The sequence below is a fragment of the Mesocricetus auratus genome, unplaced genomic scaffold, assembly GCF_017639785.1.
Source record: "Mesocricetus auratus isolate SY011 unplaced genomic scaffold, BCM_Maur_2.0 Super-Scaffold_100003, whole genome shotgun sequence".
NCBI classification, from domain to species: Eukaryota; Metazoa; Chordata; class Mammalia; order Rodentia; family Cricetidae; genus Mesocricetus; species Mesocricetus auratus.
This window is the reverse complement of record NW_024429188.1, coordinates 70,381,832-70,392,007: the sequence shown is the minus strand read 5'-3', so window position 1 is coordinate 70,392,007 and position 10,176 is coordinate 70,381,832. Positions and strand designations below refer to the sequence as shown.

The following is a 10,176-nucleotide window of genomic DNA, read 5'->3' as shown; positions in this document are numbered from 1 at the left end:
ACAGTAGAGGTGAAAGCTCCATGTAGGGACAAGCTGGACTTTTCCATGTTCAATGAATTTAATGGCTATTGTTTTCAGCAATGAGTTGTCAGTGTGGATAGAGCATTCCTTTGCCTTAGCAACAGCCTGGTTGTTTGACAATTTCTATGGCACCTCCTTGGATCAAGAACTCCATTGAATGTAACCTAGTTACATCAATGGAGGCCTTGCCTGGTTATAAGAGATGGTCAGTTGAGACTCCACAACTACTATTACTGACTAATACTGTGAGTCCTCATTTGGATCATCTGCATAGATTATCAGAAATTTGCACAGCACTATATTTCAACAGTAACTCCATAATAGACCCAAAATTGAAGACTTACTCCACACTCCCTCCACCAATCTCAACTCCAAGTGATCCTCCTACTCTAATTTCTACCTGTCCTCAGTGAACCCATAAAATCTGTTCTATTCCCCCACCCAGGAAGATCCATGCATTTCCCCAGGCCTTTCCTCTTTACCTAACCTCTCTAGGTCTTTGTATTGTAGCTTGGTTATTATTTATTCAGTATCTAATATCCACTTATAACGGAATACATACCAAATTTGTCTTGCTGAGTCTGTGTTACCTCACTCATGTGAGTTTTTGTAGTTCTCCCATATGTTTGCAAATTTCATGATGTCATTTTTTATACATATAATTATTGATTCCTGTTATTTTGTTGTTTTTTATAGTGGTGGTGGAGAGAGAGACTGTGTGTGTTTCCCTTCTAATGATTTTTCTGGTGTGGGGTTATTTATTTTTTCTGTTTTCAGGCAGTGTAGTTAACCTCCTTAGGTTGGGATATCCTTATAGCATCATGTATAGGGTTGAATTTGTAGATAGATATTATTCAAATTTGACTGTATCATGTAATATCTTATTTTATCCATCTATGGTGACAAAAAATTTGTTGGGTACAGTAGTCTGGTCTGGTAGCTGTAGTCTCTTAGAGTTAGCAGTACACCTGTTCAGGTTCTTCTGGCTTTTAGAGTCTACATTGAGAAACCAGTTGTAATTCTAATAGGTCTGCCCTTTACTTGTTCTTTTTCCCTTGCAATTTTTAGCATTTGCTCCTTGTTCTGTATGCTTAGTGTTTTGATTATTATGTGGTGAGGGGATTTTTATTTCTGGTCTAATCAATTTGGTGTTGTCTGTGCTTCCTGTATCTTTATAGGTATCTCCTTCTTTAGGTTAGGAAATTTTTCAACTATGATATTGTTTGAAAATTTTGAAAACATTTTCTGACCCACAAAGAGTGAGATTGGTGTATGTTGTCTGTTTACCTGGCCTGTTCAGATGGTGTGTTCACAGGAAATGCCTACTGGTGGTATTGGTACCTCAGATACTGGGATGAGTTGAAGAAAGGAATGCTGGAGTAAACGGTGTTTGTGATCAATTTGGGATAGGGACAGAAAGGAAAGGGATATCAATGCATGATTCCAACAAGAGAGCTTGGTATGAGACTAGGGAATCGGATCTCAAGAGCAGTAGGAGGTTAAGAAAATTTTCTGAACACCCAGGACCTTTACCACTAATGACATGAACATTTGTCACTCCTCTATGAACACCTATGCTTTGGAAAATAATTCTGTGACCACTGTGCACAATATGTGTGCATTTTCTTATAAGCCCCCACTATCTTAGAACTCTAAATGCAGCATAATTCATTGGTATAGTAGGTATCCAGTTTTGGCTATTGAGAATCCCTAAAATATTCTGCAGTGTTGGATTTTTTTGAAAACTACACCACAGCATTTATATACCCAGACACAGAAATACTGAACTCTGTGTAGCCTGTGATCTTGGATTCACTATGTGAGGTAGACCTTCCTTAAACAGTCTATAAACAGTTGACTGCCACAATAGCACAAGATCTCTACAAACCCACATGAAACATAAATCAAGGAAACATATATACCAAATCCCAGTTCCAATAGTTCCATCTACAAAACACTCCTGCATCTGAGTCTCTGAGAACATTACAGAAGAGGTGAGCAGACAAATTGTAAAGAGCCAGAGTATCAGGGACTTTGTTGTGAGATTGTATCTCCTAGTAACATCAAAAGCTCCATCCATAAAGTCTCATCAGTATGATCATGAAAACCTGATCTGAACCACAATCACGCTTATGAATATGTCTGATGGGGGAATTCCTGTGTATATGTCAATAAAGCACTGTTGGCCAATAGGGAAGCAAGATAGGTGGGACTAGGAGTCCAGGAGGACTCTGGGTAGGAGAAACACAGGAAGTCAAGATGTAACCTCCATGGGGTAGAAAGACCGGAAAACTCTCTGGTAAGAGAAATACTTAGATTAACAATTATGGAGTAAATGCTTAAGTCAGAGCTATCCAGTAAGAAACAAGCAAGGCCAACAGCTTCATAATTAATATAGCCTCCTGTGTGTTTATTTGGGACTGACGTGGCTCTGGAACCAGGCTGGCAGGAAGGCTTCTCTCAAGGAAGGTTTCACTTTATACATGTCAAACTGAATAGGGAGATGCCCACAAGTTCTCAGCAACTATAAGCAAGTGACTAAAGCTGGGAGAGGGAAAGGTGATTCTTCCCAGGGAAGAACAGATTGGTTGTACAGTGCTGTCAGACCAGAAATTAAACACACACACACAAACACACACACACACAGACACACACACACGTAACATTATGTAGACTAATAGGCTTATATATGTATATACAAATACATATTTCATGCAATATGAACTAATGAAAAAAGGCATTTGAAGATAGCTGCAAGGATTACATGAGATAGCTTGGAAGGAGGAAAGGAAAGGGAACACTGTTTTAATTAAATTATGCGCTCAAAAATAAACAATATAACAAAATGACTCTGCTATAATTGACAAAGGGTAAATAGGAATTTACAGATTCTGTGGAAATTTCTTCTCAAAAAACTCAGAAAAATAAAAAGACAACAGAGATGCATGATTAAAATATAATAGAAAGAATACCACAGGTACACAAATAAAATTCTAGCAAAGATAATCCAACCAAGCCCAAATTTAGCCAAATGAAATGTTATCTCAGGTCTTCAAGCCAAATGAAGTGACAGGAGAGGAACTTTTATTGTCAAAATGTATTTTATTTTAAATATAATCACATAATTTTCCCCTTGCCTTTCCTCCCTCCAGCCCCGCCAAATTTCTTCTCTCCAACATCTTCACTTTTCTTTCCTCACTTTAAAATTGATAACCTCTTCTTCGCTGAGTATCATTTTATACACACACACACACACACACACACACACATACACACACACACGTGCACCCACACACAGACACAGTGTGATTTGTCTGTTTTTGTCATTTGAGTGTATCTGGTTTCAGGGCTGGCTACTTGGTGTTGGACAACTAGTAAGGAAATTCTTCTACAGAGAGGAGCTACTCTCCCTCTTTCAGCAGTTATCAGTTGCCTGCAGTTCATTATCCCAGGGTATGATGAAAATTTTCAAAGAAGTTATGTAAACAAACTGGGCACATATCAGAAATACATATAGCTAAAAGAAAAAGTATTTAAATAAATTGCAAAATAATATGAATATTTCTTTGCTTTAGGTTTAATTGCTGTAGTAGTAATTTGTTCAGAATAAGAATAGCAGCAGTCACAGTGAAAGAAAAAGATATTTTAGTATTAAAATCTACGACTCACCAACTGCTAGTACAGAATACAAAATAGGATGTAGATTATGTATAAATTGTAATTGTAACCTTGAGAAACTACTCACTGATCAAAATAGAAGTATATTTTTTAATTAATACAAAACATTCCAGACCAATGCTTCTTAACCCTCCTCCTCTTCATCCTAGTTAATTGGGTTAATCTCTTTGCTGTTGGGGACAACACCCAAACAATCTTGGAGATTGTTCTTCAAATATTTTTTGGTGAGATATTTCAAATACCTTGGGGGAAAGGCACCTTGGAAGTGACAGTGATCTTACTGTTGCTCCATTTTATGGTCACAACCCCTTTCCCAGATTCCCAGCTTTTCCATTCACGTTGATTGTCTCTTAAAGGAACTGCTAGAAATTGGAAGCATGCATGATTCCTTCTTTCACAGGGTGGGGGCGATCAAGGGTGAACTTCAAAACCTGATATTTTTGTCCCTCTTCACCACAAGTTTTTTCTCAGGCCCCACAGTAGCTGAGGAGGCAGAAAGGGACATGTTGTTCCGGAATGTTTTGTAGTACTTCCTAAATGAAATTAGGAACAAAAAAGCAGTATAAATAAATGATAAGTTAAGAAATAAGAGATGTGCTTGCCTCGGCAGCACATAAAATAATACTGAAATCATTCAGAGAAGGTTAGCCTGGCTCCTGTGCAAGGATGACATGAAAATCTGTGAAACATTTCATGTATTTGTAGGAATGTACCTCACCTAGGAAAGCACACTAGAACCGACTCTATATCAGGGTCATAGGAGAGCCATTCTTGAGAGCATTAGAGGTTGGCCCTGCCCTTCTTCTTTTGCCTCCTACAGCAATCTGGAGAGAGAGCACTGACTGAACCTTGCCTGGGCAAAACAGTAGATCTGGCTCTGGCGATGAAAATAAGGGAGACCTGACTGGGCAGGCCTAAGAGGAAGAGAACTGGCCAGGCTCCTTGTTGCAGGCTGCATTAGGTGAGTTAGCCAAGGCTGTGCTGGAGAGCTCATCTGGGAAGTGACAGTGAGGGAAAGCTGGCAGGCTGACCAACACAGCTACCACTCAGGCCCAGAACAAGAGGTATGAACTGGCCCACCCCAACATCCACCGGATTTATGTACTGTTGGACCATGTGAAGGAGATAAGCCTACAAATCCAAAACAGCAGAATCTCCATGACACAGGAAAATAACAGGATGCCCATGAGGATCCACAATGAGAGTCTGTTATCGGTAGTATAGCCGAAATCTGAGGCCCAAACCTCACCAATGACTCATAGCAAAGAACATGTACAAGATGTATGGACTAAATGGTAAAACTGTGTGACTCACTGAGCCACCTTTAACTCCCATTAGACACTTCTTTTTTATTTTTGTTCCTTTTCTGCTTGTGTTTTTGGTTTATCTTTTAAATTTACTTTTGTTTTGGGAGAAAGTGGCAAGGGAAGATGTAAGGGAATTGGGAGATAAATGGAATCAGAATGAATGATGGAAAATCCACAAAGAATCAATAAAAGCAAAGAAATAGAATTAAGAGATAATTGAATCATGTTGAATGCTCAGTTAAAAACATAAAAGGGAGGTAAAACAGGCCCTGCATCTGGGCCTGTGTTCTAGTGCCTGGGGATCACCTGGGAACTGCATGGAGCTTCCAATCCCTGCAGGAGGCAAGCACCCCAGATTCCAGGTCTTCTCTCCCAACAACGAGACCAGAAAACCAGTGGATCCAGCAAAGGGACAAGGGGACCAGGTGGGATGCTCAGCACCCCAGATTCCTTGTCTTCTTCTCCACCGATGGGACCAGAATGAGGAAAATGAATAGAAGAACTACCAGACTATTGGACTTGCTAGCACCCACCAAAAGGGAACTCTGGTCCCTTAACCACAGGACTAGTAATGGACTCTTCTGCACCCACTAGAAGAAGAGATGGGAAACAGACAATAGAAAAACACACACAGCAAGAAAAAAAGCAAATATGACACCGCTAGAGACTCCACACCAGCAAGATTCCAACATTCCAATGCAAATGAAGCAGAAGAGAATGACCTTAAAACCACTTACGTGAAAATGATAGAGGCCCTAAAATAGGATATAGGAAAATCCCTCAAAGAAATGGATGAAAACACAAACCAAAAAATGCAAGAAATGGAAGAAAAAGCCAACCAAAAAAGGCAGGAAATGGGAGAAAAAACAAAGCAAAAAATGCAAGAAATGGAAGAATAAACAAACCAAAGAATGCAGGAAATGGAAGAAAAAACATACCAAAAATACAAGAACTGGAAGAAAAAAACAAAGCAAAAATGCAAGAATTGGAAGAATAAGCAAACCAAAAAATGCAAGAAATGGAAGAACAAACAAAAAAATTCATAAAATGCAACAAATGGATGAAAAGATAAACCGAAAATTGCAAGAAACAATGCAAACACTGCAAGGGTTGAAAACTGAAATAGAGACAATAAAAAAAAATCACAATCTGAAAAAAGGCTGGAAATACAAAAGCTGGGCAAACGGTGAGGTATTACCGTTATAAGCATTACCGGAAAAATACAAGAGATGGAAGAGAGAATCTCAGGTGTTGAAGATACACTAGAAGAAATGGATTCATCAGCCAAAGAAAATCTTAAGTCCAACAAATCCTTAACACAAAACATCCAGGAAATATGGGACACCATGATAAGACCAAACCTAAGAATTAGGTATGGAAGAAGGAGAAGAAAATCACCTCAAAGGGGCAGAAAACATATTCAACAAAATCATAGAAGAAAACTTTTCCAACCTTAAGAAAGACATGCCAATGAAGATACAAGAAGCTTACAGAACACCAAATGGAGTGGATCACAAATAAAAGTCCCCTCGCCACATAATAATCAAGATCCCAAATATAAAGAATAAAGAAAGAATATTGAGAGCAGTAAGGAAAAAGGCCAAGTAACATATAAAGGCAAACCTATCAGAATTACACCTGACTTCTCCATGGAAACTCTGAAAGCCAGAAGGTCCTGGATAGATATTCTACCAACACTAAGAGACCACGGATGCCAGCCCAGACTACTATACCCGGCAAAGCTCTCAATCACTATAGATGGAGAAAACAAGATGTTCCATGACAAAACTAGATTCAAGCAATACATATCTAGTAATCCAGTCCTACAGAAACTTTTGGAAGGGAAACTCCAACACAAGGAAGTTATCTACAACCAAAAATACATAGGCATTAGAGAATCCCTCTCTACCAACAGCCAAAAGAACAAAGGGGTGAAATTCCACACATATTTCCACCAAAAACAACCATTCAAAGAAGAATGAGCAGTCAATGGTCATTAATATCCCTCAACATTAATGGCCTTAACTCACCCATAAAAAGACCCAGGCTAGCAGAATGGATTCGAAGACAGAACCCATCCTTCTGCTGCATACAAGAAACACACCTCACCCTCAAAGACAGACATTACCTGAGAGTTAAAGGATGGGAAAGATTTTTCCAATCAAATGGACCCAAGAAACAAGCAGGGATAGCAATCCTAATATCTAACAAATTAGACATTAAAATAAAATCAATCAAAAGAGATGAAGGAGGTCATTACATACACATCACAGGTGAAATCCATCAAGATGAAGTGTCTATCCTGAGCATCTATGCCACAAATACAAAGGCATCCACATTCATAAAAGAAACATTACTAAAACTTAAATCACATATAAAGCCCCACACACTTATAGTGGGAGATTTCAACACACCACTCTCACTACTAGACATGAATACCACACAGAAACGCAACAAAGAAGCAAAGGGTCTAATAGAAGTAATGACCCTACTGGGATTAACAGAAATCTACAGAACATTTCATCCACATAAAAAAGAATATACCTTCTTCTCACCACCACATGGATCCTTCTCAAAAAAAGACCACATATTTGGCAACATATCAATCCTCATCCACTTCATAAAATTGGAATAACTCCATGCATCTTCTCAGATGACCATGCTTTAAAATTAGAATTCGACAACAACACAAATTGCAGAAAACCTACAAACTAATGGAAATTGAATAATGCACAACTGCACCATTCCTGGTTCAAAGAAGAAATAAAAAAAGAAATTAAAGACTTCCTAGAATTAAATGAGACAAATATCCCTCATGAGCATTGATGCAAAAATACTCAATGAAATATTGGCCAATTGGATCCAAGAACACATCAAAACAATCATTCACCACAATCAAGTAGGTTTCATCCCAGGGATGCAGGGATAGTTCAACATACAAAAATCCTTCAATGTAATCCACCATATAAACAAGCTGAAAAACAAAAAGCCCATGATCATCTCACTAGATGCTGAAAAAGCCTTTGACAAAATCCAACACCCATTGATGATAAAGGCCTTGGAGAGATCTGGGATAACAGGAACATACTTAAACATAATAAAAGCTATATGTAGTAATCCAACAGTCAACATCTAACTAAATGGACAGAGACTCAACACAATTCCTCTAAAATCAGGAACAAGACAAGGCTGTCTACTCTCTCCATACCTTTTCAACATTGTACTTGAAAATCTAGCCAGAGCCATACGCCAACAAAAGGGGATCAAGGTGATACAAATTGGGAATGAAGAGGTCAAACTTTCACTCTTTGCAGATGATATGATTGTTTACATGAATGACCCAAAGAACTCTACCAGGGAACTCTTACAGCTGATTAACACCTTCAGCAAAGTGGCACGCTACAAGATCAACTCAAGAAAATCAGTAGCCCTACTATATACAGATGATAAAAGGGCTGAGAAAGAAATCAGAGAAACATAACACTTTACAATAGCCACAAACAACATAAAATACTTTGGGGTAACGCTAACCAAACAAGTGAAAGACCTATATCACAAGAACCCTGTTCAACACGGAAATGTCCAGAGGCATCACCATCCCTGACTTCAAGCTCTATTATAGAGCGATAGTCCTGAAAACAGCTTGGTATTGGCACAAGAATAGACAGGTAGAGCAATGGAATCGAATTGAAAACTCTGATATTAACCCACACATGTATGAACATCTGATCTTTGACGAGAAAGCTAAAAATATACAATGGAAAAAAGAAAGCATCTTCAACAAATTGTGCTGGCATAACTGGAGGCTGGCATGTAGAAGTATGGATATCGATCCATGTTTATCACCATGCACAAAACTTAAGTCCAAATGGATCAAAGACCTCAAAATAAATCCAGCTACACTGAACCTCTTAGAAGAGAAAATGGGTGGTACCCTTGAACGAATTGGTACAGGAGACAGCTTCCTGAACATAACACCACTAGAACAGTCAGTGAGATCAACAATTAATAAATGGGACCTCCTGAAACTGAGAAGCTTCTGTAAGGCAAAGGATTCAGTCAGCAAGACAAAAAGCAGCCCCCGAATGGGAAAAAATATTCACTAACCCCACATCTTACAGATATCTCCAAAACACCAAAGGACCCAGTTAATAAATGTGCTGCAGAACTACATAAAGAATTTTCAATAGAGGAGTCTAAATTGGCTGAGAGGCACTTGAGAAAATGCTCAATATCCTTAGCCATCCAGGAAATGCAAATCAAAACAACTCTGAGATACCATCTCACTCCTGTCAGAATGGCTAAAATCAAAAACACCAAGAACAATTTTTGCTGGAGAGGATGTGGTAAAAGGGGAACACTCCTCAATTGCTGGTGGGAGTGCCAACTGGTTCAGCCACTTTGGAAATCACATGGACTTCGGACTCCCATCCAACAATGTGAGATGCACTCTCACGTTGAACTTTTGGGGGAGGGTCTAGGCTCTGCCCTGTATGAAATGACAGAGTATGGACACCTCAATAGAGGGCCTCACCCTCCCTGGGGAAATGAGGGGATAATGGGGGATTGGGGGGAGGGCATGGGAGGAGGTCATGGGAGTAGGGGAGAGAAACAGAGAGGGACCTGGAACTGACTTGTGAAGCAACCTTGTTTCTAATCTAAATTTAAAAATAAATAATGAAAAAAGAAAAACAAAACAAAACAAAAAACCAGTAAAGGACAAAAATAGGAAGTTGAGAATAAGAATGAAAAATGTGTTAACAACAGAAAGCAATCACAGTTGTATAGGAAATCAAATATAATTAATCACTGTAAATATTAATGACATAAGATTATAAATCCATTATTGCATAATAACTGATTTCAATTAACAGAAGATTTTTGAAAGATATTATAATGCTTATTATTTTTATATTTATAATGTTTTCACGAATTATTTTTCTTTTTTGATGGTGATAATGTAAAATCCAATAGGAAGCTACAAGCTGCCATTCCTAATGGTGATTCTATATGTATCTATATGTATAGGTGTTCATTGAGATTTACTGACTTTGAGTCTATTTTATTTTAGTACTTGATAGTTCTTGTATAGTTATCATAAGAAATTTTATTTTAAAAAATTTATATAAGACAAATAGATTCAGTAGACCGAAAAAAAAACCTACTTCTT

The 10,176-nt window shown here is 38.3% G+C and overlaps 1 non-coding gene across 1 annotated transcript; it reads left to right on the top strand.

Moving 5' to 3' along the window:
* Nucleotides 1-4,293: 4,293 nt before the first annotated feature.
* On the top strand, nt 4,294-4,400 carry LOC121140070. Its single transcript, XR_005876910.1, has one exon. It is a non-coding gene; the product is annotated as a U6 spliceosomal RNA (small nuclear RNA).
* The last annotated feature ends 5,776 nt before the right edge of the window (nt 4,401-10,176 follow it).